Source organism: Mytilus galloprovincialis, chromosome 7 (assembly GCF_965363235.1).
Source record: "Mytilus galloprovincialis chromosome 7, xbMytGall1.hap1.1, whole genome shotgun sequence".
NCBI classification, from domain to species: domain Eukaryota; kingdom Metazoa; phylum Mollusca; class Bivalvia; order Mytilida; family Mytilidae; genus Mytilus; species Mytilus galloprovincialis.
In genome coordinates, this window is record NC_134844.1 from 97,106,261 (window position 1) to 97,121,340 (window position 15,080).

Sequence of the window (15,080 nt, forward strand, 5' to 3'; positions counted from 1 at the left end):
ACCTTAAATTATAATATTGAACTGGTATTAATATGTATTTGCATTCGAACATTATTTTAACTTAAAGTCAGTCACATATACTTTTTGTTGTAGTATGATAATATTTAAGTTGATTTACAAAGTAAAAAGCATAATATACATGTATTGATGATTAAAATCAAAGCCTATTATTCTTATATATACCGATTTTGTCTGGCCATTATGTAGATGCATGAAAATGAACTTTCTAATATATGATTTGTCAAAAGCTAAGATTGTCTATTCCTGGATAAGACATTTTCAATTATTCGACTTAACAGTTAATTTGTGATGGAATGAAGACGCATTACATTTAAATTTGACCAAGGTTTGCCGCAGAGGTAGATTCTTTATTGATCAATATGTTCATTATACATTATAGAATTATTACATTAAGGGCTAAAACAATTTCCCACGGTTGTAACAAAATTCTAAACATGTGGATTAATATAACCCGTTATTACAGGTGGCTGTACGTCGCTGAACGTTTTGCGCGAATAATAAAAGCAAGATTTAATTATAGTGAAGCTCATGGTATTGTAGATTTAAAGACACGTGTTGACTATATGGATTTAGGTATGTTTTCTTTATCAATGTAAGCAACATAATCCAATATCTGTTCATACGTCATTTTATATGAACTGCTGAGTATATCCATGTTAATTAATCTGATAAAAAACCTATAAAGCTTTGGTTTGTCATTTGAATTGGCCATGTGATTAGGGACTTTCCGATTGAATTTTCCTCGGAGTTCAGTTTTTTTGGAGGGATTTTACTTTAAATTAGTTAGTTAATATTTTCAATTTACCACCCAAGAGTAAAATGAGCGACTTGGTTCTGACAATGATGCCGAGAACTTAAACAATCTAAAGTACAAAACATTGACAACTCTATGGCCAAAAAAATTAAATATCGACGATCGTCTACAAAACAATTCACTGATTTCTAAAGACTGTGAAACATGCATTGAAAACAATTAACAAGACCTTCTTAAATAGCCTATATCAAAAACTTTCAACGTTTTATGCAGAAACATTTCAGCAGCACCTGCATATGGACTGCCGTTTCCTATAATGCTTTCTTTGACATGTTTGATAAATGTTTGCTTCTCACAAGAAAGCTAGTAAACCAGATCTTCCAAATGGCGAAGTTGAAATCTACATTTCGATCATTTTACGGACGCGATCAAAAATTGGTTCACCGCTATGGAATACGTGTTTCACAGATGACAACGGATATGTCCCAATATCGTTGAAGCAATTCTGTTTCCCTCTTTCAAATATTACCCACCGAATAAGACTTATTAACGCGGTTGTACTTGTATGAGTAATACGAGGGGTGTCACATGCTGACGAGATCTCTTAACTTTTCGATTCACATGATATCATCCCGGCTTTGGATGGGGTTCTCTAGCTTGATCTTTAAATTTATATGCTGTATTTTGTACATGTTGTTTGAGTATTTTGTCTTTTTACAATTTTTGCAATGGCGTTGTCGGTGTTCTTTTGAATGTCTCTTTGGTATCTTTCGAATGTCTCTTTGGTATCTTTCGACTCCCTTAACAATTAGATTTTGTTCGGTATTATACTTCTGATTGTTGTTAACAAATGCAGTTCTTTGATAAAGTCATTTGACGAATAGTTTAGACGTCGATTTACTAGGCGTCATCTTAGTTAATGTTATTGATTATTTTTTGTATGTCATGCTGGAAGAAAATAAAGAGAATGTTCTGTGATATTAACGTTTTTGTTAGACAGGAATGAAGACAAACTATATTGGACAACTTTTCATTACCCTGGTAACTTAAAATCAGCAAGTGTCAGAGGATGTGATGTTAAAACACTTTATACAACGGGGCATACAGATCAGTTCTGTCCTATTGGTGTTTATGGTGGTGCAATATTCTATACCAGTAATAAAAACCTATTAATGTTGAATAAAACTGAAAGACATTCACCAACTAGTGTGTATACCGACAGTAACAACATATATAGTATATATGTGTATCACCAAAGGGGTAATATATTTTTTTAGATCATTATTCGATATTTGTCATCACTTTTTATGCTCAGTTACAGAAAGCAAAATTCTCTTCATACTGTATACAATGAGTTCATTTTTCAATTTATTATGATTTCCTTTATAATAATAATTCATTTAGTATGATTGATTGTTTGTTGTGTGTACTTTCTTGCTGTAAATTATGTTTGCTTTTTCCAAATAAGCATGTCTTACTTTTTTTTTATTTGATCTTGATTACATATATACATGTATCTGTCTTGATTACATATATACATGTATCTGTCTTGATTACATATATACATGTATCTGTCTTGATTACATATATACATGTATCTGTCTTGATTACATATATACATGTATCTGTCTTGATTACATATATACATGTATCTGTCTTGATTACATATATACATGTATCTGGTCCGAGACCACAATTGTCGTCCCTTGAATTTTACAGGAAAGTAGTGATTTGGTCCAGCTGAAAAAGGTTAAAAATTAGCACTTCGGAAGCTGTCAAAAGATTTCAAGACACCCTAAACACAAAATTGTCCATATTTTGAGTTAGAGGCGATGAAGTTTTCTATAATTTTGATATAACTTGTCCCAAAAGTAGTACAACACACTGTAAAAATTTCATTGAGAAAGCGCAGGTGGGATTTTTTTAATTTTCATTTATGTTCTAAAAGAAATGCACTACGAATTAATTGTGTTCTCGGACCTAAGAGGTGAAGTCTGTAAATATAGAATCTGTACTTTGGCAACTTCCCTAAATGATTTGGTGGTGTCAATTTGTCAAATAGCATGAAACTAAAGGATTTAAACTTTTATTTTATAGAATTTCTTCAAAAATGACAAATTTTAGCATTTTATGGTCAAAATAGGCATTTTAAGGCTTTTTCAATATTGATGCAAACATGGCATCCTGACTTTCTATCTGAAAGGTTTTCATGTGTCAATACTTGTGTTTCTATGCCTTTATCTAGTTCTTTTACTTGTTTATGAACTCAGAATCTACAGAAAAGAAGATTATCTCAGACAATATGTACAAAATGTGTTGTATAAATGACCCTTGTCTAACGCCCTGTTTGGATGAAGTCAAAAGTGGGGTTCTTGGTACATAAAATTTGAAGTCCACAATCAAGAGCTCACTAAATTTGTATCAAAAGCACTTTACAATGTCTATTGTACCTGTTCCATCTCACATAATATCTTTCTTTTCTTCTGTAGGATAGCAAGTGGTTTAAATATAAGCCTGTTGAGACTAAAATTGCATTCAAGTTTTTCATTAAAAAGGCAAAATTCTTTGTATCAGACCATACTGTCTGTAAGAAAAGTTAATTGCAAGAGTCTTTCTGTGCTCAGATTTGTTGTATCATGTCACATGAGTATAGAAATGATAAAAAAGACACAATTTTTTATTTCTTATAGCCTCAATATGCATTTTTTAATGTAAATATGTGGCACGGCCTAAATTGACCCTTATTTTTTTCCAGTCTTACTTGGCTTAAGACCCTTTTAAACTAACATGATGTGTTATTTGTGACTTTTCTTTCCATTTAAAGTACATTCAATACATATGTAAGGATTATTTATAACCAAAAAGCTTCACAAATTTAAAATTGCTGGAAAAAATTACATCTTCATGTAAGGCCCCCTTTCATTGAAAAACCTCAATTTTTAGGCCCAGGCTGATATAAATTTGACTTTTGAATAATTATGCTAAGTCTGATAAATCAAATGAGTACTCTATTGCTTTAAGTACATAATAAATGATATATTAGAGCATTTAAAAAGTATTTTTTGGCAATATTTTAATTTTCAAAGCCCAAAATGTTGATAGTTGAAATTATTCAATTTTAACGTCAAAATTTAACACGCAAAGATGAGTATAGAATTTAACATATTGTCTATAATATATATCCTATTGTTATGAAACTTTGCAAGCAGTGTTATAATTTATTAAGCTTTGGTCATACCAAGTTTTTTTAAGATTTGTCAACTCTTTCTATCCTATTAGGTCCGAGACCACAATTGTCGTCCCTTGATTTTCGTTGTTCACGAATATAGTCCCTATTGTTAACAGTGGGTTACTTGCCAATAATTTTTAAACCCCTTCCAAATTTATTTCTCCATGTTTAATGCCTCAAATTGTAAGTAGTGGGGTGAAATTACACTGTAAAAAAATTTGGGTCCAGAATTTTACAGGAAAGTAGTGATTTGGTCCAGCTGAAAAAGGTTAAAAATTAGCACTTCGGAAGCTGTCAAAAGATTTCAAGACACCCTAAACACAAAATTGTCCATATTTTGAGTTAGAGGCGATGAAGTTTTCTATAATTTTGATATAACTTGTCCCAAAAGTAGTACAACACACTGTAAAAATTTCATTGAGAAAGCGCAGGTGGGATTTTTTTAATTTTCATTTATGTTCTAAAAGAAATGCACTACGAATTAATTGTGTTCTCGGACCATCTGTCTTGGACGACTATTATAATATGTTTAAATGGTTGTTTGTTTATTATTTAACTACGATATAAAGTATGCGGAAAAATTATTTAGCAAAAACACAGATATAAAGATATGAACAACTTTTTATTAATTTTATGAAAGATCTCATCAATGACAATGTTCATTTTTGAATAGCGTTTGCATGTAAAACAGATGTAAATGTAAAGAACGTACTGGTCATTGACACGCCAAACTGACGGTTTGTCTATTTCAGATGCATCAGTGGCGGTAGAATTAAAACAATTGGTTTATACTGCAACTCTGAATATTGTTTTGTTAAAATATTTATAATTCTTTAGAGAAATTTATTTCATAAAATTGTTGCCGTAGAGGCTTACTAAATAACAACTCGCATTGTTCTGGGAGTAGTGTATCCAACGTCTGTACACGTCCATACGCTTATTAAACGCTTATTTAACGCAATTCGCTTTATTGATATAACGTATATGATACTCGAATTATTGCTGTTGTTTTCAACATTATGTATATATAAAATTGTGTGCTTTTAATTCGACAGATTCGTATAATAAACATATATCTTTAAGATAGCTAATTTGCTACAGTGAATACTTTGTCACATGTCGATGATATGCAAATGATATTTGAAAATATTACACAGTTCTTGGTGCATTTTTTTCATTTTCTAAGAGGTACGTAACATATATTAGTTTAAATACTTCTATCATATTCAAATTATTTTGCATTTAAGTATCAGAACACGAAGACTTTACTTCCAATTTATGAAAGAGGGGCGAAAGATACCAGCGGAACAGTCAAACTCATAGATTGAAAATAAACTGATTACGCCATGATAACGCCATGGCTAACAAATAAAAAGACAAACAGAACAATAATAGTACACAAGACACAACATAGAAAACTAAAGACTTAGCAATACGAACCTCACCAAAAACTGTGGGTGATCTCATGTATTTCGGATGGTAAGCTGATCATGTACAACAATCACATCAGACTTTTTTTATTCGTACGACAGCTATCAATTTCACAAAACAATCTCGCAGTATATGTAAACAACAGATGTAAAGAGATCAATGATTAGAGATAGACAAATGCATTCATTAAAGCAGCAAATACTTTCATCTTAAACGGTTAAAACATATCTTAATGTGCGTGTGATTAGATATAATCAGATGTGGTATGAGTGTCAATATGTCTCAACACTCCATCCAAATTAGATATAATCAGATCTGGTATAAGTGTCAATATGTCTCAACTCTCCATCCAAATTAGATATAATCAGATCTGGTATAAGTGTCAATATGTCTCAACTCTCCATCCAAATTAGATATAATCAGATGTGGTATGAGTGTCAATATGTCTCAACACTCCATCCAAATTAGATATAATCAGATGTGGTATGAGTGTCAATATGTCTCCACTCTCCATCCAAATTAGATATAATCAGATGTGGTATGAGTGTCAATATGTCTCAACTCTCCATCCAAATTAGATATAATCAGATGTGGTATGAGTGTCAATATGTCTCAACACTCCATCCAAATTAGATATAATCAGATGTGGTATGAGTGTCAATATGTCTCAACACTCCATCCAAATTAGATATAATCAGATGTGGTATGAGTGTCAATATGTCTCAACACTCCATCCAAATTAGATATAATCAGATGTGGTATGAGTGTCAATATGTCTCAACACTCCATCCAAATTAGATATAATCAGATGTGGTATGAGTGTCAATATGTCTCAACACTCCATCCAAATTAGATATAATCAGATGTGGTATGAGTGTCAATATGTCTCAACTCTCCATCCAAATTAGATATAATCAGATGTTGTATGAGTGTCAATATGTCTCAACTCTACATTCAAATTAGATATAATCAGATGTGGTATGAGCGTCAATATGTCTCAACTCTCCATCCAAATTAGATATAATCGGATGTGGTATGAGTGTCAATATGTCTCAACTCTCCATCCAAATTAGATATAATCAGATGTGGTATGAGTGTCAATATGTCTCAACTCTCCATCCAAATTAGATATAATCGGATGTGGTATGAGTGTCAATATGTCTCATCTCTCCATCCAAATCATAAAAGATGAAAGTACGGTCTTTAACACGCGGAGTTGGCTCACACCGAACAGCTTGGTAGGTTGTATTCAAATATGGTATTTGAGTGTACAAGATTGTCATCCTAGTGGTGCCTTTAATTTTTTTTTTATTTATTTAAAATTTTCCAGAAAAATTGACCAGAAGCAGTAAAAAAAAGCTTAAATTTATTAAAAATATTTCACATGAAATTACTTGAATAAATTGGAATAGCATGATTTCATCGGAAAAATCCATTTTTTACGACAGATGTGTTGAGAAACAAAATAAAGACAACTGAAAATGCAAAGGAAAAATAGCTTCAAGAATAAACATGTTAAGGCAAGTATGCAAGAAGCATTCTACAGATGTTTGTTCAACCATTCATATAAACATGTTAAGGCAAGTATACAAGAAGCATTTTACAGATGTTTGTTCAAACATTCATATAAACATGTTAAGGCAAGTATACAAGAAGTATTCTACAGATGTATGTTCAACCATTCATATAAACATGTTAAGGCAGGTATACAAGAAGCATTCTACAGATGTTTGTTCAACCATTCATATAAACATGTTAAGGCAGGTATACAAGAAGCATTCTACAGATGTATGTTCAACCATACATATAAACATTTTAAGGAAGGTATACAAGAAGCATTCTACAGATGTTTGTTCAACCATTCATATAAACATGTTAATGCAAGTATACAAGAAGCATTCTACAGATGCATGTTCAACCATTCATATAAACATGTTAAGGCAGGTATACAAGAAGCATTCTACAGATGTTTGTTCAACCATACATATAAACATGTTAAGGCAAGTATACAAGAAGCATTCTACAGATGCATGTTCAACCATTCATATAAACATGTTAAGGCAGGTATACAAGAAGCATTCTACAGATGTTTGTTCAACCATTCATATAAACATGTTAAGGCAAGTATACAAGAAGCATTTTACAGATGTTTGTTCAACCATTCATATAAACATGTTAAGGCAAGTATACAAGAAGCATTCTACAGATGTCTGTTCAACCATTCATATAAACATGTTAAGGCAAGTATACAAGAAGCATTTTTCAGATGTATGTTCAACCATACATATAAACATGTTAAGGCAGGTATACAAGAAGCTTTTTACATATGTTTGTTCAACCAATCATATAAACATGTTAAGGCAAGTATACAAGAAGCATTCTACAGATGTGTGTTCAACCATTCATATAAACATGTTAAGGCAAGTATACAAGAATCATTCTACAGATGTTTGTTCAACCATTCATATGAACATGTTAAGGCAAGTATACAAGAAGCATTCTACAGATGTTTGTTCAACCATTCAAATAAACATATTAAGGCAAGTATACAAGAAGCATTCTACAGATGTTTGTTCAACCATTCATATAAACATGTTAAGGCAAGTATACAAGAAGCATTCTACAGATGTTTGTTTAACCATTCATATAAACATGTTAAGGCAAGTATACAAGAAGCATTCTACAGATGTTTGTTCAACCATTCATATAAACATGTTAAGGCAGGTATACAAGAGGCATTCTACAGATGTTTGTTCAACCAATCATATAAACATGTTAAGGCAAGTATACAAGAAGCATTCTACAGATGTTTGTTGAACCATTCATATAAACATGTTAAGGCAGGTATACAAGAGGCATTCTACAGATGTTTGTTCAACCAATCATATAAACATGTTAAGGCAAGTATACAAGAAGCATTCTACAGATGTTTATTCAACCATTCATATAAACATGTTAAGGCAAGTATACAAGAAGCATTCTACAGATGTTTGTTCAACCATTCATATAAACATGTTAAGGCAGGTATACAAGAGGCATTCTACAGATGTTTGTTCAACCAATCATATAAACATGTTAAGGCAAGTATACAAGAAGCATTCTACAGATGTTTGTTCAACCATTTATATAAACTAAGGCAAGTATACAAGAAGCATTCTACAGATGTTTGTTCAACCATTCATATAAACTAAGGCAAGTATACAAGAAGCATTCTACAGTTGTATATTCAACCATGCAAATAAACATGTTAAGGCAGGTATACAAGAGGCATTCTACAGATGTTTGTTCAACCAATCATATAAACATGTTAAGGCAAGTATACAAGAAGCATTCTACAGATGTTTATTCAACCATTCATATAAACATGTTAAGGCAAGTATACAAGAAGCATTCTACAGATGTTTGTTCAACCATTCATATAAACATGTTAAGGCAGGTATACAAGAGGCATTCTACAGATGTTTGTTCAACCAATCATATAAACATGTTAAGGCAAGTATACAAGAAGCATTCTACAGATGTTTGTTCAACCATTCATATAAACTAAGGCAAGTATACAAGAAGCATTCTACAGATGTTTGTTCAACCATTCATATAAACTAAGGCAAGTATACAAGAAGCATTCTACAGTTGTATATTCAACCATGCAAATAAACATGTTAAGGCTGGTATAAAAGAAGCATTCTACGGAAGTATGTTAAACAATAACTTTGACTAAAAAACTGTTGTATTGTTCAGTCGTGAAGTCGTGAAATGGAGTATTTCTATACTATGCCACCAGAAACGGTGCAGTTTAACAACACTTTGAAAAAGTAAGTTATGTCATTGAATAGATAGCTCTGCGAGTAAATTTCTAATGTCCGAGAGTATCACCTGTCTAGTAGCCAGTATTTCTTTTAAGGAATCAAGATACGGATATTGTATTCTGACATTGACAGTGTTTTGAAACTATACAGTATTACGAAATGTAAAGCTGCTCTTATTTCTGGCTATACATGTACTTTTCTTCGTTTTTGGTTTGATCAGCTCCTCGGTTATTGATTAGTTTCGGATTTAATCAGCTCCTCGGTTATTGATAAGTTTCGGATTTAATCAGCTCCTCGGTTATTGATTAGTTTCGGATTTAATCAGCTCCTCGGTTATTGATAAGTTTCGGATTTAATCAGCTCCTCGGTTATTGATAAGTTTCAGATTTAATCAGCTCCTCGGTTATTGATAAGTTTCGGATTTGATCAGCTCCTCGGTTATTGATTAGTTTCGGATTTAATCAGCTCCTCGGTTATTGATAAGTTTCGGATTTAATCAGCTCCTCGGTTATTGATAAGTTTCGGATTTAATCAGCTCCTCGGTTATTGATAAGTTTCGGATTTAATTATAGTTGGGCCTCGATCATCACTATAGAGATATGTGTAATCGATATGCGAATCTGATGTTGGGAATTGGTACCGTTTGTTTTTGCAATTATTTCCATTGTTTAAAAGAGGAACGAAAGATACCAGAGGGACAGTCAAACTCATCAATCGAAAATAAACTGAAAACGCCATGGCAAAAAAGGAAAAAGACAAACAGACAAACAATAGTACACATGACACAACATAGAAAACTAAAGAAAAAGCAACACGAACCCAACTAGGGGTGATCTCAGGTGCCCCGGAAGGGTAGGCAGATCCTTCTCCACATGTGCCACCCGTCGTGTTTAACTTTTATTTAAATTTATGATATATAAACGACATCTAAAAGGTCTTTAAAATGTATTCGTTTTTTAATTAACAGGAATATAGATTGATGCCACAGACAATGTTAAAAGTCGTGCGAAAACAAGAGATAGACTAGAAACCGATATTGACTCAATAGTAAAGTTAGGGTTGTGATATTTAATGGTTACAGGAAACGGAATATCAAAAAAAAACAAGAGATAGAATAGAAACAGATATTGACTCAATGGAAAAGTAAGGGTTGTGACATATAATGGTTACAGGAAACGGAATATCACTATATAACAATTGTTATGTCACGAAGCTTAGACAAAACGATTGAACCATTCTAAAAAAAATCCATCTCTATTCAAGGCAAAGACTCTATTCCCAAAATACCTTCTATCTTTGGCCTTTCAACTGTTGCAATTGGACCGCAACTTTGTGATTGGACCGCCACCTTTTGATTGGATCGCCACTGATTTCTGTAGACAAAATGTGTCTGTCTGTTTGTTCGTTCTTTCATGCAGCTCACCGAATAGGAACAATAGGACAAGTGAGCTGTGATATTTTATGGTTATAGGAAACAGAATATCCCCAAAACAAGAGATAAACTAGAAACCGATATTGACTCAATAGTAAAGTTAGGATTGTGACATTAAATGGTTATAGGAAACGGAATATCACAAAACAAGAGATAGAATAGAAACAGATATTTATATGTTACAAACATGTATCATTACTCGTAACGATCTAGCGCCCTCGTTGGAAAGTTCTTTGGCTAATATCTAGAGGTTTTATACATTATGAATTATTTAATGGTTTAACGTGAGTGTAAAATCATGATCAACTCTGAAATTTTAAAAAATATACAGAGAGGGAAAGAGCGTGTTTCGTTTATCATGCACTCCAGCAACACCTGCATACGGGGTATATATCTCCCAATTGATACGATATTCCCGTGCTTGCATTTCTTATCATGATTTTCTTGGTAGAGGGTTGCTGCTCACAAGGAAGATATTAAACCAAGAGTTCCAAATGGTGAAGTTGAAATCATCCCTTCGTAAATTTTACGGACGCAATCACGAGTTGGTTGAATGTTATGGAATAACCGTTTCACAAATGATATCGGATATGTTCCTTACGTCGTAACTACAAACCCCTTCCCTTTCATGAATGTGACCTACCGAATTAGACTATTTACCGGATTTGTTATCACATAAGCAACACGACGGGTGCCACATGTGGAGCAGGATCTGCTTACTCTTCCGGAGCACCTGATTTCACCCCTAGTTTTTTTGGTGGGGTTCTTGTTGTTTATTCTTTAGTTTTTTTATGTTGTGTCGTGTGTGCTGTTGTTTGTTTGTCGTTTTCATTGTTAGCCATGGCGTTGTCAGTTTGTTTTAGATTTATGAGTTTGACTGTCCCTTTGGTATCTTCCGACCCTCTTTTACAAGTCATTATATTTTTAAAAGTGTTAAATTTATAAGTTAAGCTACAATGTATACCATAGGTGTTTTTGTTGCTGTTGTTATATTACTTTATATACGTCTATTGTTTACATGTGTGTAATAGTATATTAATTACGTTTATCCATATTGTTAAAATTGTATGTAGAGAGCCTTATTAAAAATTGATTTAATCCAAATGAGTTACTCTCTTTAAATAAAGATATTATTATTATTATTATTAGGTCTTTCCAGTTTTTAAGGAAAGACCTTTTGTTTTTCTTCTGATTATTTTGTTTCTTCTTTTTTTTCTGTCGTCTGAGATGCTTTTTGTTTTACAACATATTGAATGGATGTTTGGCCAATGATGTTGTACAGTAATTAGGGTTTCAAAACTCACCCTGTGTGACCGAAGACTTATTCTTATAGAAGTTATATCCACGCGACCCCTTTTCTTGTTATTCCTATATCTTTAAAACGGTAGAGATTTTATCAAACTGTTTTCACCAAATTGTTCTTTTACTCTTAAAAATGATTTGGTTAATTTTGACTGGAGTGGTCGGAAGACATCTTATGGGAGTTATACCCCTTTGAAAATATAAGATAGACGATATGTTGGATAAATTCATACGGTATAAGTCGTAGAGGCATACTGTCTTTTCATATGAAGTTCTTGGTCCATTTAAAGGAAATTGAGGTCAAAGGTCAAAGATCAAGGCCATGTTATAAATTTTGAATGTTGCTTGTTATCGTTATTCAAAAGAGACTGGTACAGTTAATGATATGACGTGTTTGCCAAATAACTGTTTGCAATAAGGCGCAACTGCAACCTATTTCAGTCGAAGTGTTTTGATTAACCCTTATAGGAGTTTTCTCCCCTTATGTATTTGAAATCAGTATTTCTCCACAAACATACAAGTGATTGACCTCGAGTCTTCTGATTTGAGTTCACTGACCTTTGACCTTGAAATTAAGGTCAAGGTCAAAGATCATGTTGACGTTCTAGATTTTGACCTGTGCAAATAAAAATCTTGTTCATTATAAAACAATTAAGTCTCCTGCATATACCTATTAATCTAATTTTTTTATGTCAGTTTGAAGTACCAAATAACATCGACAAGGAGTGTCATTTTCTAACATCGTTTTTGAAATGTCATTCTTATTATCGAGGTGGAAAGACCTTCAATAGTTCTCTGAAGAATTGGGTTTTGGTTATCATTATTATATATTATCGTCATATACAACGATCCGCCCCTAAACTGAGACAGTGGTGTAACAGCACATCATTAGAAACAAGCTATAAAAATGAATTGAAAAAGACTTAATTCATCAGATGGATACACAAATAGAGATACATTTAACTAAAACACAGACTGGATTTGGCAAGGTCAGGTCCCTTTAATGGTCCTATCAAACGGTTATGCGCTTTAAAACCAGGTTAAATCCACCATTTTCTACATTTGAAAATGCATGTATTAAGTCAGGAATATGACAGTTGGTGTTCATTCGTTTGATATGTGTTATCATTTGATATTTGTGATTCTACTTTTTACATTCCAACTACAAAAACACACTTCATACAGATCTGAAAGTATGCTCGCAGTTACGTTAGTTCAAAGATAACAACATCAAATAAAAAAAAAATCACGCATCTTAGAAAAACAAATTAGTCGGGCATTCCATAGAAATATCAGTAAAATGGTCCAATAGGTACAATGGAGAAAATGTATGCAGGGGGATATCTTGGTATCTAATTAGATTTATCCACGAGCAAGTACAAAAAGAGAAGCATTGGTAAAGAGTTTGAAAATTAACTTCGTTATTGACAAACACTTTCCTTTTTTCACATAATACTACAATTAAGTTATGCCTATGATTAAAGTGTTAACTGATTTTTATTTTTTTGAGGAAGTAGTTATAGATGAAAAAGGTTACTAACCGTTTCCAATAATTGTATTTATTGCTCTGCAACTATATAATGTAGCTTTCAGCGGAAAATAAAACTTTCACCTGGCAAATTAAAAAATAACGTATTCTACATAAATCTTCCCTATCAGAAATTTAATCGTTATGTCTCTTATTACAATTGTATGAAGTACATTCACAAACGTATGTTATTACATTGAATGTGACATTCGTCTCAAACCTTAAAATAAATTCATTATATGGATGATTTAACAATGTATAAAGAAACAATTTAATTTCCAGTATGCATCATAAAACGCTGACACTCCTGATTCCGGTGGGTTTCAAGTTGCTCAGTCTTTAAATTATGACGAAGTGTTTTGTAAATACATGTAATTATAAGTTGTTTTCATGTTTTATTTTAGTTTTATCTTGGTACCATTGATAACTTTCGCTACCACCCCCTTTTTACAGTTGCTAAATGTCAGTCAACGTCTGGTTATATGGGAGATAAAGTTCATTCTAAATTTTTATACATTTGTAGATTTTAAATGTTCATGGTGAACGCAAATCCAGAAAGGCGTTTCAAACCCATTGAATTAATAACAATAAGTGTTATTTTTCTTGTCTGACACTGAACTGGTAACAGGATTTTGTTAAATACTCTGAGGATTAGATATAGATGATTTAAAAAAAATAAAACAAGTTTGTAATTTATCCATCTAATTTTAAGCGCCCTCGAGGACGAAAATTACAAAGAACTGTGTCGGACTAACTACATTCCTAAACAGTTATTTTCATTCGCACATTACATTATGTTACATTTTGAAGAACCTGAAATATATTATAAAGGACAAATAAGAATAGAATCATGAATAATTTTATTGACGAAATAAAATGCACAAATTCTGAAAATGAAGAAGACATAAAATAAATAACAGGAACTGTCCCTGTCCATATACAAAGCGAGATAAACCTCTTATTCTCAGAGCAGAAAGACTTTATTTTCAACTTTACACATATCTGCAATAACATAAACGGTACCAATTTTTCTGCACCAGATGCGCATTTCGATAATACATGTCTCTTCAGTGATGCCCGTGGCCAAAATATGTGAAATCCAAAGCTTATATAAAAGATGAATAGATATAATCCAAAAGTTCCAAAAAGTATAGCCAAATCCGTGAAAGGAATCACAGCTTTGTTAGTATGATATTTCTTAAAAAACATCAAATACATTTTGAAATTAACATATTATCAATAACCTTGCACTACATCTGCGAAGCCATAACATAAGTTTATATAAATCTATGTCGTACACAAGAGCTAATCTGCGAACTAACGATGAGACAAATGCTAGAACACTGTAGGTTTTTTCTTTGGTAAATGTGCAAAGGAACATCATATCATAACATAACAAATCATAATTACATATTATTGACTATACATACTTTCCATGCGATGTCCGATAACAGATTCAGAGAATATGTAAAATAATAAGATTCTAATCTTCTAAACTGGAAAGTTACTGCATGTTGTCTTTTGTTTCTATGTTCCTATAAGACATATTGCAACTAGTGTATTCAAATGCATGTTTA

At 32.2% G+C, this 15,080-nt stretch overlaps 1 long non-coding RNA gene across 3 annotated transcripts in view; it reads left to right on the plus strand.

The window, feature by feature from the left end:
* LOC143084046 (uncharacterized) overlaps nucleotides 1–15,080 on the plus strand; it is a 242,736-nt gene that overhangs the window by 6,248 nt on the left and 221,408 nt on the right. For 2 of the 3 annotated variants that reach the window (XR_012980999.1, XR_012981001.1), the window contains 4 exons: nucleotides 485–594; nucleotides 1,772–2,035; nucleotides 6,884–6,955; nucleotides 10,209–11,755. This is a non-coding gene — a long non-coding RNA (uncharacterized LOC143084046). Of the gene's footprint in view, nucleotides 1–484; nucleotides 595–1,771; nucleotides 2,036–6,883; nucleotides 6,956–10,208; nucleotides 11,756–15,080 lie in introns of those variants that run through there. The other variant, XR_012981000.1, reaches the window with a different exon arrangement.